This window comes from Vulpes vulpes, chromosome 1 (assembly GCF_048418805.1).
Source record: "Vulpes vulpes isolate BD-2025 chromosome 1, VulVul3, whole genome shotgun sequence".
NCBI lineage: Eukaryota > Metazoa > Chordata > Mammalia > Carnivora > Canidae > Vulpes > Vulpes vulpes.
The window spans coordinates 47,147,805-47,163,954 of NC_132780.1; the positions used below are offsets into that span (position 1 = coordinate 47,147,805).

The 16,150-nt window shown below is 40.6% G+C and overlaps 1 protein-coding gene across 2 annotated transcripts in view; it reads left to right on the top strand.

Annotated features, from left to right (window-relative positions):
• The window catches only part of NTRK2 (neurotrophic receptor tyrosine kinase 2), a 332,550-nt gene that overhangs the window by 230,730 nt on the left and 85,670 nt on the right, over nt 1–16,150 (top strand). The gene's annotated exons all lie outside the window — the stretch shown is intronic.

Here is a 16,150-nt window from a genome sequence, read left to right on the forward strand (position 1 = left end):
TATACTTGTCCATGTCCCACCCCTTCTCCTTCTCGGCTCCACACACGGGGCTTTTTTGCACCTGCTTTGCACCTGTTCTTCATCTTCTCCTGCATCTCCCCGGAGATGATATGGGTTCAGTGAAAGGTGACACTTGATAACATCTTCTGACACTTAGATCAGGAATCCATATGACACAAATCCATAGTTAACTGCATTGGGAAGGTCTGAAAGTGAGCCCAATGGTGTTTGCACATGTGTATAACCGTTTTACTTCTGAAAAGTCTTCTTGGACAGACAACCAAGGGATGGAATGAGGAATCTTTTTGACGAATTCATGTGATTTTTTAAAAGATTTTATTTATTCATGAGAGAGAGAGAGAGAGGGGAAGAGAGAGGAAGAGACATAGGCAGAGGGAGAAGCAGGCTCCATGCAGGGAGCCCGATGCAGCACTCGATCCCGGGATTCCAGGATCATGCCCTGAGCCCAAGGCAGATGCTCAACCGCTGAGCCACCCAGACGTCCCACTTGTGATTTCTAATGAACTTTTTGCTTTGGCAACTCTGAATCACTTGGCAGCATGGCTAAGGGGAAATGTGATTGAGAAAGCTAGTCATGTTTTGGAGAGTCATATGGAGTATGGTAGCTGAGTAAGTAATTCTTCTGTTCAGATTATCAAACAAGTTGGCTGTTAGGATTTATAGCTTTCCTTTTATTTTCATTGCCACACTGTAATCCAGGACTTCATGATTATGCTTCTATTAATGCAAAAATCTAGCTGCTCTCCTTGCTTCAGGGTATATTTAATACACTGTGCATATTCCTACTGGAAAATATGCTGCTTTTATAATGCCAAACCTTCATTCAGGAACCTACAATAGCTCCCATCTACTTATCAGATCAAATCGAGACCTCTCAGCTAACCCACAGGTGCTCTGTGACTTGGCCCTATTTAACCAATGGAAACTTCTATTAAAACCCCAATCCCACCCCTCTCATTACACCCCTGATTAACCAGGGCAGTTGTACTCCTACTATCCTGCCTTTTTGCCTTGGCTTCTCCTCATTTCTTAAGAGCCTTCTCCCACTTTACTCCAAACGATTCAAAGAGATCCATTCTTCACATTCAACCAGAACTTAAAAAAAAAAAAGTCCATGAAGCCTTTCCTACAATTACCATCCACATTAACTTCTTCCTGACTTCCTATCCCTCCAGTAGGCAAATTCTTGACTATTTTTGCATTAGCAACTTGCATTATCTTAGTGTCTTATCTGTAAGTTTTACGTCTGAAATAAAACATCTTACTTTCTTGGTCTCCAGAATGCCCACTCTGCCACTCTGGCATAAAGGACGTTGAACTTGGAATCAAAAGGCCATGCTGGAGGTCTGGCTGTAGAACCAATCAGCTATGCAGCCATGGATGAACTCCTTGGCCTCTCTGAGCCTCTCCTTCCTCAGCTGTGAAAAGGAGCCTAGGAAATGTTCATAGGACATTTCACATAGTTGTTCTAATGTTCAAATAAAAGAACATGAGAGAGTACTTTATGAGCCTGAAAGTATTCAGAGAACAGAAGGTCCCATTATTATTGTAGTTGTGTGTAGCATTTAACATTTCATCGAACTAATGAAATGTATCTATAAGGCACTGTGTAATCTTGAGTGTGAAGTTGCTAAATAGCAGTGGTGCTATTTATATAATGCCATACCCTCATTCAGGAACCTACCATAGCCCCATCTACTTATCAGATCAAATCTAACCCACAGGTGCTCTGTGATCTGGCCCTATTTAACCAATGGAAACTTGTATTGAAATGCTAATCCCATACCCTCCCATCACACCCATGATGAGGTGTTATTTATGTTATAAATAACATTTATAGCACATTTTATTTGTTACAGTACTTTAAAAAAATATTTTATTTATTTGAAAGAGTGAGAGAGAGAGAAAGAGCACACACGAGCAGGGGCAGAGGGAGAGGGAGAAGCAGACTCCCTGCTTAACAAGGATCCTGACTCAGGGCTCAATCCCAGGACCCCAGGATCATGACCTGAGCCAAAGGCAGACGTTTAACTGACTGAACCACCCAGAGGCCTCTATTAGAGTACTTTTTAATTAGCATACCATTTTGTTCTCACCAGGGTGTAGGGGTTGGGTATTTTTATTCCCATTTTACAGCTAAAGGAAAGAAATTGAAGTTGGATAGATACTTTAAGTAAATTACTCTTAGTCATGTAGTTAGTTGTTAGCAATGATCAGACTGGGGCTTCCTTTCTGCCTACTACTCTTTCCTTACCTGGAAATTGTGGCCATTTTCACTCATTGCTTCCTCCATAGCCATCCTGGGCCCTGCACGGGGGACACCTTCTTCCTCATTTCTCACTTCTCTTCCTCCATGGACATTTTCCTCCTAGGCCTTCAGGGGTGCTTATATGATTAGAGTGGTTTCATCTAGGCTCGTAATCACTGTGCACATGCAGAAGGCAGAGGGACAAAATACAAGAATATTTTACTGTGCCTTACAAACATCATTGGTTCATTCAAGTACTTCTAGGTGGAGGAGCCTGGGCCAAATAGGTGACCAGAGCCCTCACTATTGGTTCAAGTCCCTGGAGATTTCATTCCTCCTGAGAAATCAGGTTTTTCCTGGAAAACTTGTCCACCCAGGTCCCAGGTGGGGCTTAGCAGGCAGGGGTGGACACTTTTTAGCCATACCCCCAGAGACAAACTGTCCTCAGCTGATTTCTTGCTCAACTTCAGCATATTATAGAATTTAACATGGGCTTGTCCTTGTGAAGTTTTTAAATATAATCTACTCCAAATATTTCATATCATTTCAGTACTTTGGACCATGCCAATGCCGAATGTAAATGGTTCATAACACATAAAAACAGAAGTTGTAATCACATTAAGTATAAGTAGTAATAGCAGCATTGAAACTCTCTCAGGAGAAGGCAATTTCTATAAAAGACTTCATTACCAAACCTGGGGAACTGTAACAGGAGCTGGATCTGTCTGACCCTCTTCTGTATCCCAACAGGACCCCAAAGCCCAATAGGTGGGAACCATTCTCTCCTCTCTCAAGCACTGTGATTAGGTAAATGTTACTTAGTTGTGTATGTCTTACAAGTGTTCTCCAAAAACAGAGTTTGTATCATTGACTGCAAACTTTGGAAGTGTTCCAGCTGACAGAAGCACACAGAACTAGTCTTTATCAAAAGACAGAGAGGAAAGGGACCCAAGCACCATGACTCTCACGTTATAAATCTGCTCACAGCTCATAAACTGCCTTCATCACTATGCTTCTTGACATGAATTCACACCCAACTTTTTGCAGCTTATCAAAGATGGAAAGTGTAAATAGGCAGAAGACAAAAGAGATAAATCTGGTAGCTACGGAGAAAGGGTGATTTGACTTCCAGGGACAGACTGTAGCAATATTCCACTGACTTCATGTCGCCTTTATCTTCCCGGCCTTTAAGGTATTTATTGTATTTGGATGATTAATGTCTATAATGAGAGGGATCAGAGTATAATGAAAATGACATTGGATTTAAGGGCAAGCAAATGGGTTTTGGTTCCTGGCTCAGCTCTGGGAAATTAACACTTTTACTGTGCCTTAACTGTCCTCATTTATAAAATGGATGGGTTACTTAAGGTCTTGTTTGAGCTATTGGAGAACATCCCATCTGCTCTGGAGACTCCAAGAAGCACTTCCTTAGAAAGGTAGCGAAGACATTCCATCTGGACCATTGAGCTGAGCATGTCTGTTTGCCTCTTACCCATACTGTGAATGGAAGAAGAGATGGAAATCCTTAATGGGTAACATTTTTCAATAGATTTTTGGAACATAGATGGTGTGTGGTTACCATGTGCATGTGTGAAACACAGTAAGGGAATCTTCATCTCAGAATATGCTGTAGGGAGTCTGAGATGAGGCAGGACTGCCATGTTGGGTGGAACCTGGTGGCTACAGACTTGGGGCCAACAAATGCAGCAGGTACAGTAGAGAGTATCTGTAGGAAAGGGCTTAAACATAGTGGAAGGGCAGCTGAATGAGTGGTACGGATCCCCCCCCCCCCCCCGCAATCTGCCGAGAAACAGATAGCTCATTACTTATCCTCAGACCAAAAAAAAAAAAAAATTGAAAGCACTTCTATGCAGAAATTGCCAGATTCCTCTAGAGGATGAGGCTAATTGTATGGATATTGAAGCCCCAGAATGACATTTTCTTTAGTCTGGCATGTTTACACTCCAGCTTAATGGTCCACTTTCTGCCTATGTATGCTAAAGCAAGGCCTATCTCTGTGTTCTACCAATGACCCAATTCCTAAGCAATATTACTATTTAAAAACAGAATTAGTGACATAAAAGCACAAGAAACCCTTACTAGCTACCCAGTCTTTCGTCCTTAAATATAAATAAAATTCAAGATCTGTCATACACATGAGGACGATAAACACTGAAAGAAGAGTCAAAGAGAAAAAGCTGACCTCAGAGGAAACAGAAGTATTTTAGGAATCAGAAGAGAATTAAAAACAAGTAAGTGTTCTCTGAATTGAGGTTTTTCTATACACAAAGTTAGTTAGCTATGAAAAATAAATCCTAAGATGACAAGAAGGAATTCATACAAATTAAATATGTGATGGCTGAAATAAAGTTTCAATCATAGGTCTGAAAGAGAGTCAAAAAATTTTTCCATAATATACAGCAAAAAGATAGACAGATCTGGAGAAGAAAAGATAAGAGGCAGAGAGAAGCAATTCATGAGAGGTGGCATTGGCTACTGTCCAAATGGGAATGAGAACACAGAAAAATGATAGAGAGAAAATTAACAAAGAAAAAAACAGAAGACAATTTCCCAGTGTTGAAGAAGCCCCAGGCCTCAAATCAAGAGGTCTGCCAAGTACCAACAGGATAACTGAAAAATCTATCAATTTGAATTAGATGCTAGGACAATCTTGGTAAGGAAGAGAAAGCATTTGATCTTGATGCTTAGGAACATCCTCATTTGAGTGGCCCAGAAGTTCTTTATAGGACATTAGACACGTGGAAAAGAAAATGCAGTCCTGGCACCTATTTAGTCTTGTAGCATACAGTATTAAGCTGGTTGTATTGAAATAAATTATGTTTATTGCTTTTCAATTTTTAGTCACAAAGGACACTTAATTGTAGCATATCATAAGTTGAAGTACATAGTAATAGTCTTGACACCATGTCATTAAAGATCAAGCTCAAAGAGTATATGAAGTGACTAGGTAAAAGAAAGGTAAGAGGGCTGATATGTTCATGATATACAGAAGAGCATAGAATAATGGCTTAAAAAAGATATAGTGTGATAGATTATCAGTAGAAGAATAAAATAATACAGTTCTCAGTTATTGGGGAAAGGTGAGGAATAGTGTGAGTAAAATCTTTCTCTTCAATAGCAGGGAATTGATAAATGTCTTAAATTGGGAAAACAAGGAGACAAAGTAAATGTATTGATTAGAGTTATGGAGGAAACCCCTAGAAAACAAAACTTCAAACTGTATGGAATTGGACACCTTAAGAATGAGGTTGAGAATAGGGGGGCATGTAGGAGAGTACAATTTCTTTCCAATTTCTCTCCGGTGTAACATTTGTTACAATGTCTGTGTTTTGCTTTCCTTAATATTTTCTTGAAAATTAAAATATATGGCTTCTTTTCTAATATTCAGAAGTTCTATTGGCAAATGTTAACAGCCTAGGGATAAATTAGGTTAAGCCATAAGAAATAGCTGATATTTGTCACATTTGGGCCTGCACAAATGTTCAACCTAAACAGTTTTCAGATTTGGGACTTTAATGTGGACACATCTTGACATGAAGGTCCAGTATATGATCAAGTCCTTCACATCCTGGCTTTTGGAAATGTCAAAATTGATTATGGCCAACATTCTTTCCAACCAACATTTCAAGCCCCACTCAACTTACAAGGAAAAACACACGGCACATCCTCCAACCTCAAATCCTCTACTCAAAGGATTTTGATTCTTTTTCTTCTAGACACCCTTAACTCTATATTGTTTACATCTGTCACAGCAATTTTGATATTCTGCCTTTGACAACTGTTATTTGTGTATTTGCCTCGTTTCCCTGTTAGACTGCCCATCCTTTGGGGGAAAGATTCATCGTTTACTGGGGGAAATTGCATGGTTTTGAAACCAACTGAGCTTGTCCTGCCCACTTTTCAGCTGTGTGGCTTTGGTCAAATTAACATCTCCAAAACCCAGTTACCACATTCCCGTTATCACAGGAGACAGTGATGTCTCTCCCCGGATCAGTCAGAATGTCTCAAGAAGAGAATGTATGTACAGTACTTAAAACAATGCCTTGCACACAGTGGATGTGTAATTAGCATCCACTGACATCCTTTTCCCCTTCTTCATCCTTGGGAGTTTCACAGCACCAAACACAGTTCTCTCCACATAGATGCTTAAGTGGTGAAGTGTGGAGGGTGCGGGGAGAATTGAAGGATGCTGCAAGTATTACAAAGTCCTTCAAAGAAGATAAACATTAGCATTACCTTCCAAAATATGAGTTCTGAAATAAGCATATTAAAGAGGAAATATCAGAATCTGCTTTGCATATTAATTGGACAGAAAGCCCTCTAGAGATGGAAAACATATGGGATGCACCCAAAAATCTTGTCTGTCACCTTCATGTTTCAAATATTGGTCATGTATCATTGGTTATGAGCGCTACTGGAATTAGGGCAGAGTCTAGAGCTGCAGAAAGCAGCCTAGGAAGCTGGCATGGAATTCTGGACCTCATAAAATGCCCACTGGCCTCCCACTGTGCCTTAAGCTAAGCACATACCCCTTTCTCTTGAGTTCAGAGCTTCCCTCATAAAAACTCCAACCTGCTTTTCTGAGGTTGGCTCATTGGCTCCATGAGCCTTCCCTGAGTGGCCCACTTGCCTAGCATTTTGCTTGTCCTTCCCATCCCCACTGATCCCATTCTAATCTAGAATATGTGTACTAGAGCGTATACACAGAGAAGATAGTCACTATGTTTATGTAAGACATAGGTCAGGGAAGCCCTCGATTCCCACTGGTCTCAGTTCTGAATTTTCCCAACCCAAAACTAAAGATGTCTTGCACAATGGGAGCATTCATGTAGATGTACATTGGTAAAGCCCAACTACCTTGAACAAGTCAATTTGGAAAATGTAATGGCTTCTAGTATAAGTTATGGAAGGAAGGAAAGTTTCCTTGGGAGGACATAGGGGTGGAAGGTCCCAGATGATAGGACAGGCACCAGTGTAGAACCCTCAAATGGAAGCTAGTGTCCCAGCTTCGGAGGGGGTTGAGGGCATTAGAGGAATGTTTTCCAACCTCAGGAGGAGGAGGAGCTTTTGAGCACAGGGACACAGGGTCAGAGAGGTAGACAGATAAGACTCTCTGGCCTACCTGCCAGGATTTTGTACAATCACTAGGCATAATTATTCTTGAAAATATAAACATTGCCGGAGCTGACTGACAAGTATTGTTCCAGCAGGGAGGGCTGTCAGGGCAAATCAATCCAACTCCACCACATGCCAGTATGTAAAACAGATATAATTTTGGCTGTTAGGGGCTGTCAAAGCGAAGGATGTGCCGTATGTGTATTTTGAAGTGTAGTGTTCCCTTCAGTCTCACAGTGTGAAAGATTTCTGGGGCTTTCCCCCTCCCTGGATCTTTTCTACAAGAAGTTTTTGGATTTTTAACTTCAAATAACCTAATCACCTTTATGTACTGTGATGTTCAGTTTCAATGAAGCTCCATTCCCACACCTGCCCTACTCTCGTTCAGCATCGGGGTCTTAAAATTTGGTTTAGGGTGAAAGGGTCCTTTGCTGTCACTGGATGTTGTGTGGGTCATCCAAGTAGCCAGTTGGTGCCCTCCCAGGAATGTAAAGTTGCTTGCAAGAATGCCTTGCCCATTACTGGACCCAATGCCAGGCTTAGCCTGAAGGCATTTGATGGTCTGTGCTTAATGGGCCCCTCAGGAATCCCTGGAAGCCTACTTTCTGCTTCCCTGTCTCAATGCTGTAATGAGCAGCAAAGTTGAGGCCCTCAAAAGATGGCTCACTCAAAATCTTTCCTCTCTGTTTCAGAATGTTCCTGTATCTCTTACCTACTCCCTTCCTTCTTCCCACTTACTTCTCACCTATACCAGTGCCCCCATCACACCGGCTTCTGGTCCTTAGGCTCACTCATGGCCCTTTCTCTTGCCTTTCTCAGGTGTCCATTTTGGTCACATGGCTCCTCGTTCTCTGTTTGGATGGCTCGACATATTCTAGGCCTGGCAGTGGGGGTGGGGAAATCACATCCCCATAGCATTCTTGAGCCATTGTGATGACACGCCATCATATCTTGCAATGCTTTCACTGAGAGTGGCTATTGTGCCGTGTGCTTATTTCTTATGGAGCTCTGACATAAGAAATATCCTTAGGAAGATCACTATTTCCTCTATGGGCATGATTGAGGACAGTGATCCCCTACGTAAAATCCATTTGATATATTCCTTCAGAAACTACATGCCATGAAGGATTTCACTTACCATAAGGAATTTTTGTGCTTTTACTTATGGGTAGTCAACATTTTATTAATTATTGTGCTTCTCTTTTGGTTTCTGCCGCCAGGAAACTTGGAGTAAAATTATGACTTAATTTTAATAACCATGTGAAGCCCAAGAATCTTCACATTTGCATTCATACTTAACACCTTGTCTTAGCCTTCTACTCCACTTTCCTTGACTCTAGTTTTCATTTGAGCTTTTTGTTTTTCTTTGCATGGTCACATCAAGTACCTAACATCTTTCGTGAATGAAGCAAAGGGGTTAGTAAAAGATATGATAGATATATATGTTTTCTTCTCCTTTAGATAATGAGTTGCTTGAGAATAGGGATTATTTTGCTCATCCTTTTCACAGGGCCCTAGAAAAATGCCCAAACTATAGTAGGTGACAAGACAAAGTAGAATATTGTGGTAGAAAGAATTTTAACTCTGCCTGTTATTGGTTATACAACATTGAATGAGTCACTTAGCTCATCTGATCCTCTCCTTTTTACTTTAATCTGAAAATGGACGTAAGGTTACCCTACCAGATTACTATGAAGATTGATAATTCTTGTAAACCTCTCAGCACATTTTCCGGCCCATAATAGCAATCAGCACATGTTAGGCCCCTCCCCATTTCCTCATTTCATTGGAAATAGCACTGGAAAAAGGATAAGTGGATTGCTCTATGACCACCAGTAAGTCAATTAATTGTGGTGTCATCTATAAAATAAATGTGACTGTTGACCTCATTTGGAGAGATATGAAAATTAATTGATGGTAATGCACATTGGGATTTTTTTGCTGAAAAGAACTTAAGAACAGCTCAGTATTATTACATGTTCTATTTCATCATTAATATTATTTATGAATATTTGGCCTTGTCTTGTCCTGGTATGTTTTATGTCTATGGTCTTAATTGCATTTATTTCCAATTTAGTACCAACTTGTCCTTTAATAAAAATGTAGATAAGATCCCAAACTATAGTTCCAGTCCTTCATGCAACTTTATTTTTACAAGGTGGATGATTTACTGGGGTTTTTTTAAAGATTGTATTTATTTATTTATTCATGAGAGACACAGAGAGAAGGCAGAGACATAGGGAGAGGGAGATGAAGAAGCAGACTCCTCACAGGGAGCCTGATGTGGGACTCAATCCTGAACTCCGGGATCACACCCTGAGCCAAAGGCAGACGCTTAACCTCTGAGCCACCCAGGAGTCCCAATTTTACCTGTTTCAATATGCTGCCCATGAAATAGATATTAAGATATTTAGTAAATAGTATTTGTTCACCCTATACTAAGTCAAGCTCAAGCATTTTTCAAGGCATTTAAGTTTTATTTCTTCCTTTTTTCACTCATATTTTATTTTGTTAGAAGTTTTCTGATGAAATTTTTCATTATGAGATGCTTTGTCCATTTCAGATGGTCAATGTGAGTATTTCAAATATTTCTGAAAGAAAAGATATTAACTAGATGAAATGCCTATTGCCACTTTAATGTCAGGAGGCCCTCAACTGCCTTCAGTCTCAAATGGGGGCCCATGTTACAGAGTCCAGGGATTGCTCTTCAGAGTCCTGGTTCAGTCACTTTTTAGCTGTGTGGCCCCGGGGAGGTGCTTCACTGTTTAAGCCTTCCTTGCGAACTATCAAACATTGAAGGGGTCAGCCTCGAACAATCTTTAAGTTCTTTTGCCATTATAGCATCCAGTCCTTTGAGATGGAACCACTGAGGCTGACCCTACATTTTGGTCTGTATGTCTCTACAAAAACCCCACATTGGGTCTCTGTAGAGATCGCATCAATTGAAGAACTTTGTCTTCTAGGGCATACAATTTTTTACCTTTCTGCTCAAAACTTTAAAATAGTCTTCCTTTTAACTGCAGATCACTTAGCACTTGGCACATATTAGATATTTCAATTAATGATTCAATTTAAGGGTCATAGGCTGAGCAGGATATGTCCACTGGGCCAAGGAGTTTTCTATGAAGCAACATTACTGAGGAAATTGGAAGGATACATTTCCGATTTCACGCTTAAGTGGGTAGAGTTTGTTTTATTTATTTATTTAGTTAGTTTTAGATTTAGTACTAATGGATATAGACATAGATTAATACTTCATCTATAGCCTGTGTGTATATATAGAATATCTGCTTCTGGGAGGTATCAATACCAGGAATTTGATTTAAACCATCTGAAACTGCAAGCATCTCTGTAAACTACTGAAGGTACTTGTGAGAAAATGCATTTGTTAGGGATTGCAATGTGATACTAACATGAAACTGAAAATCTACTCCATTCTGGTCCTCATGAAGCAAATGACCAAGGGCACCAAATTTCCGGTCTGGAAAATTCCATTAGAAAGATGTCCAGATAGTTTTCAGCCACTCATCTTGATTACTTTTGCTGATGATCAGTTTCTCTCTGATTTTATAAAGTAGACTTATTTGTACAACAGTCTAATCCCATGCTTTGTTTTGACTGTATCGGGGTACATAGATCAGTCTGCAGACCACATGAATTTGATGTATTTCTCTCAGTGATACCTCCTTGTCTTCTGGCAAGGCAAATTTTAAAGAGAAACTTTTCTACAAAACTTTTTTGAAAAAAATCAACTATTGTTTTTGAGTTTTCTCCCAAATCTATGAAGACATTTATGGTAGAATTCAGGTTTTTATTTATTTTTTTATTAGCTGTTCATGTTGAGTTTGATGTGATTTTATTCAAGTCTCCAGAGTTAAGAACAGACAACTGACTGATCTCAGAAGAGGAAGCATGTAAAAATTTTACATGCTTACCTGATCGCTTACTTATCATGGAATCTTTAGATTCATTTCACTCAGAATGTTTTGCATAAAATGAATCCAAATGTTCATAGGACTTTTTAAGACAGTGTTATTCAAAGTACTAGTCCACAGTGAAATAAAGAGCTTGTCCAGAATATGAATCAATGCATCGCTTCCTTCATTAAGACAATCTTGCTCCTAGAAAAAAAGTTGCCTTAATGCCATTCAGACAGCCAGACCAAAGGTCCCAGTGCCTGGCTCCTAGCTATGCTATTACAAGACAGGATCAATAGCAATCCAGTGTTTCTGCAGCTTAGGCAAGTTACTGAACTTCTCTGTGCCGCTGGTCCTGACAATGATGGCACTGGTAGGGTAGAGAGGGAAGAGTGTAAGCTGGGAGATCGGTGGATAAGAGGGGTCACCAGCAATGAGGGGACAGAATGGCAGAGACTTAAAATAGATACTTTGAGATAGCTGGGTCTCTGGCAAGAGAAAGCGAGAGTGGTCAGAAATCAGGCACATGGGCCCTGAAGTTCCTGGGGAAACACTGGAGGATGGCCTCCACTGGATGTCATGGGGGTCCTCAGGACATAGTCAAGATTTTATTTGAGTCAAGGAGGCTGAGGGAAGCTTAAGGAGAGGTTGCAGACATAGGGACCTGGTGGGTGAAACTAGGCAGGAGGGGTCCACAGGAGGATCTATAAAGGAGGTGAAGGGTATGGGCATTAGCTCAGCCTGGGGCATTTATGAGTGGTGTTGGAGTAGGAGACTGGACAAAGAAGGATGCCCTGAGATGGCTTTGAGGACTTCCTGCAGTGATGGAGGGAATCAGGAGATGAGGCAGGTGCAGAGAAGCCCCGACACTCTCTTGGAGGAGATTGGGAAGAAATTCTTGGCTTAGTGATGGGGGAGCTTCAGGTCAGTTGTTCCCTGACCTCTAAGAATTGGGCTGCTTTATTGCCTACATACTTGATAAGATGGCTGCCATTACCCGAAATGATATGATTAAACAGTATTTTATCATCTGTGGTTGCTATTACCATTTGGTAGCCTTTTTCAACAAATATTTGTATAGCACCAACTATTTGCGAAACCCCATAAGGCCCTGTCAGAATCGCAAATACAAACACAAAATTGTTCCCTCTGTTTCTGAGTGGCTTCTAGTCTTATAAAACAGAATTGCTGTTGCAAAGGAAGCCATTGGCAAAAGACTGCCATTCATATAATCTATTAGGCCCCTAACCAACAAAGCAAATGAATGCAAAATTGCCCGTTTCTGAGAGAAAAGAGGCACTTGGTGCTTTCAAGTTCAGCATACTAAAACTGGTCCCATCAATTTTAGTTTTGAAGGTGATGGAATTGGGGCTTTATCCATAGCTTTATACACTTCAACTTATTTTCCACCAATTTCTTCTTCTATTTGGAAACTAAAAAAGAAGAAGAAAAGTATAAATTAAAAACAAAAAAAAAAGTTAAATATTTACCTCGATTTGGTGAGAATGTAAAGTAAATCAAGTGGCAGTTTAATTCCCAATGAACATGTGACAACCATGGAGTTAAATATTAGATTTAAATATGGCAGCTAACTCTCTGCAAGAATTACATTTGTCTCTTTATATGGGCACTCTACCTAATGAACACATTTCTCTTCTCTTAAATTCAGTCTTTGCTACTGAAGCATGAGAAATTAATATACATTCTTATATTCATTAATATTGTTGCTCATAAAAGACCTTTTGATTTTTATCACCCTGAGTTCCCAGAGGCCCATGGAAGCTGTCTTAGCTCCAAACCACATAAATTATCAGGGGTAAAATCCTATTAAAGCAAAACCTTAATCACCATTTGCAGTTTACATGAAATTGTATCTAAAAAGAAACTGTAGTGCATATCCATCAACATAGAATGAATAAATAAATGGTGGTATAGTCCTTTCTCAGAATATTATAAAGTAGTAAAAGCAATGGAATTACCACTACACACATACAAGGTAACTCAGTGTAACTCAATCTCAAGGACATTGTGGAGTGAAAAATGCAAGATGTGGAAGAAAACACCTAGTACGATTCCATTTATGTAGCAAAGCCAAACAATATCTCATTAAGGATATATCATTAGTAGGAAACCTATAGAAGAAATGATTAACACTAAATTTAAGTTAGTAATTATCCCCAGAAGAGATTGGGGAAAAGTGGATACCATCAAGAAAGAACGTGATGGCATAATGCTGCTTCCACCCTGTAAGTGATAGTGTTTCTTGAATGGTATAGTAGGTTTATGGGCTTTCATTTTATTACTCTTATTTAAACTACAGAACAACACTTTGCATCTTCTTTTGTTTTCACAATGCAGTTCACATTCAAGAAAAAAAAAAGTCTTTTGGGAAGCCTGGGTGGCTCAGTGGTTGAGCATTTGCCTTTGGCTCAGGGTGTGATCCCAGGGTCCTGGGATCGAGTCCCACATTGGGCTCCCCGTGGGGAGACTGCTTTTCCCTCTGCCTGTGTCTCTGCTTCTTTATGTGTCTCTCATGAATAAATAAATAAATAATCTTTTTTTTTTTTTAAGACTTTTAAAGATCACTAAATTAAACCATGGTAAATCTTCCCTGGGCTCAGCACCGGAGGCATTACACAAGATCATAGGAGATAGATAGGGTTGCTCTTAGCTTCAGGGAGTTTACAGACGTGAAATAATTGGGAGATAAGCCAGAATTCAACTAAGCAGAAGTCATCACATAATATGAATTCAGAGAAAGAGGTCTTTGGTGGTCAAATTTGTCTTGGAAACTCTTAGGAAGTGAGAATTTGAACTGGCCTTTGAAGGGTGAACTAAACAGGAAGCTGGGAGAGCATGTTTACTTTTTACTCGATTCTTTATATATTTCTATTTCTCTTGCCATGTGTAACACAATTTACTGTTGTAAAGAAACTTTGTGATGTGAAAGAAAAAAAACACGTACTCTGGATTCAGACAGACCTGAATTCAAATTTCAACTCTTCCGTTCCCACACTGAGAATCACTGAAAGTTCTGCAGACTCAGTTTACCTACTTTTAAAATATGGAAAGGGGTGCTTCCCAGGGCTGTGGGAGCAAAATGAGAGAACATTGTTAGCTGCATGTTCTAGGCTCCAGAGGGCTTCCCAATCTAATACTGCCACTCAGGATGGGGGTCCAGAAAAGAACGGTGGTCGATCACCTGGTAGAGCCCCTGTGCAGATGCAGCATCTGAAGGTCAGGCGAAGAGGCACAGGCTCCCCCTGCAGCTCTGTCCTCCACAGTCTCCTTTTGGGCTTCACAGAGGGGAGCTGAGTGGAGCATTGCTCCTTGCAGCTGATGGGCTTCCAGAGAGCCTTGGCCGCCTCCTGCGTTGTTCCTTAAGATGGCATACAGTTGAGCTGATGTGGAACAGCTCCACTCTAGACTAGAGGGGGAAATTAGTCTCTCTCCCTGTGACGTACCTATTCTTGTCTCTTCTTGGCTTTGGAAAGCCAAGACTAGGATACAATCTTAGAAAGGGTTGGGGAAGCCAGCCATAGCATGGTCTAGACATTTCTGGAATGAGAGGACAAAGCCTTAATTAGCAATGCCCAGATCTTAGCTCTTCCCTTTGTTTCCCCTGAGCCTCCCTTCCCCAGAAGCCTGAGGCATCTTCTCAAGGATTTTGGGATTCCTGGCTCTATCTCTGCCTTTTCCCTTGAAACACACAATGAGTGGCTGCACCAGTTCACATTCCCACCAACAGTGCAAGGAGGCTCCCTTTTCTCCGCATCCTCTCCAACATTTGTGGTTTCCTGCCTTGTTAATGTTCCTCAAAGAGTTAAAAATAGATCTGCCCTACGACCCAGCAATTGCACTGCTGGGGATTTACCCCAAAGATACAGATTCAGTGAAACGCCGGGACACCTGCACCCCGATGTTTCTAGCAGCAATGTCCACAATAGCCAAACTGTGGAAGGAGCCTCAGTGTCCATCGAAAGATGAATGGATAAAGAAGATGTGGTTTATGTATACAATGGAATATTCCTCAGCCATTAGAAATGACAAACACCCACCATTTGCTTTGACGTGGATGGAACTGGAGGGTATTATGCTGAGTGAAATAAGTCAATCGGAGAAGGACAAACATTATATGTTCTCATTCATTTGGGGAATATAAATAATAGTGAAAGGAAATAGAGGGGAAGGGAGAAGAAATGGGTAGGAAATATCAGAAAGGGAGACAGAACATGGAAGACTCCTAACTCTGGGAAATGAACTAAAGGTGGTGGAAGGGGAGGAGGGCGGGGGGTGGGGATGACTGGGTGGCAGGCACTGAGGTGAGCACTTGACGAGATGAGCACTGGGTGTTATTCTGTACGTTGGCAAACTGAACACCAATAAAAAATAAATAAATAAATAAATAAATAAATAAATAAATAAATAAGAAAATTAAAAAAAACACACAATGAACGAGTATATGCAAAGCATCTGGTTTGTGAGAGGCCTGTTTTTTTTTTTTTTTTTTTTTTTTTTATTTATGATAGTCACACAGAGAGAGACAGAGAGGCAGAGACACGGGCAGAGGGAGAAGCAGGCTCCATGCACTGGAAGCCCGATGTGGGATTCGATCCCGGATCTCCAGGATCGCGCCCTGAGCCAAAGGCAGGCACTAAACCGCTGCACCACCCAGGGATCCCAAGGGGCCTGTTGTTAATGTCTATGCTTTCTCATGTCTCTCCTCTTCTAATCTGGAAAGTTCATTAATGACATTCTGCAGCCAAAAGAGAGGTCACTACTTCTGCTCTAGCAAAAATAATAATTGAGCTCTGGAAAGCACACCATT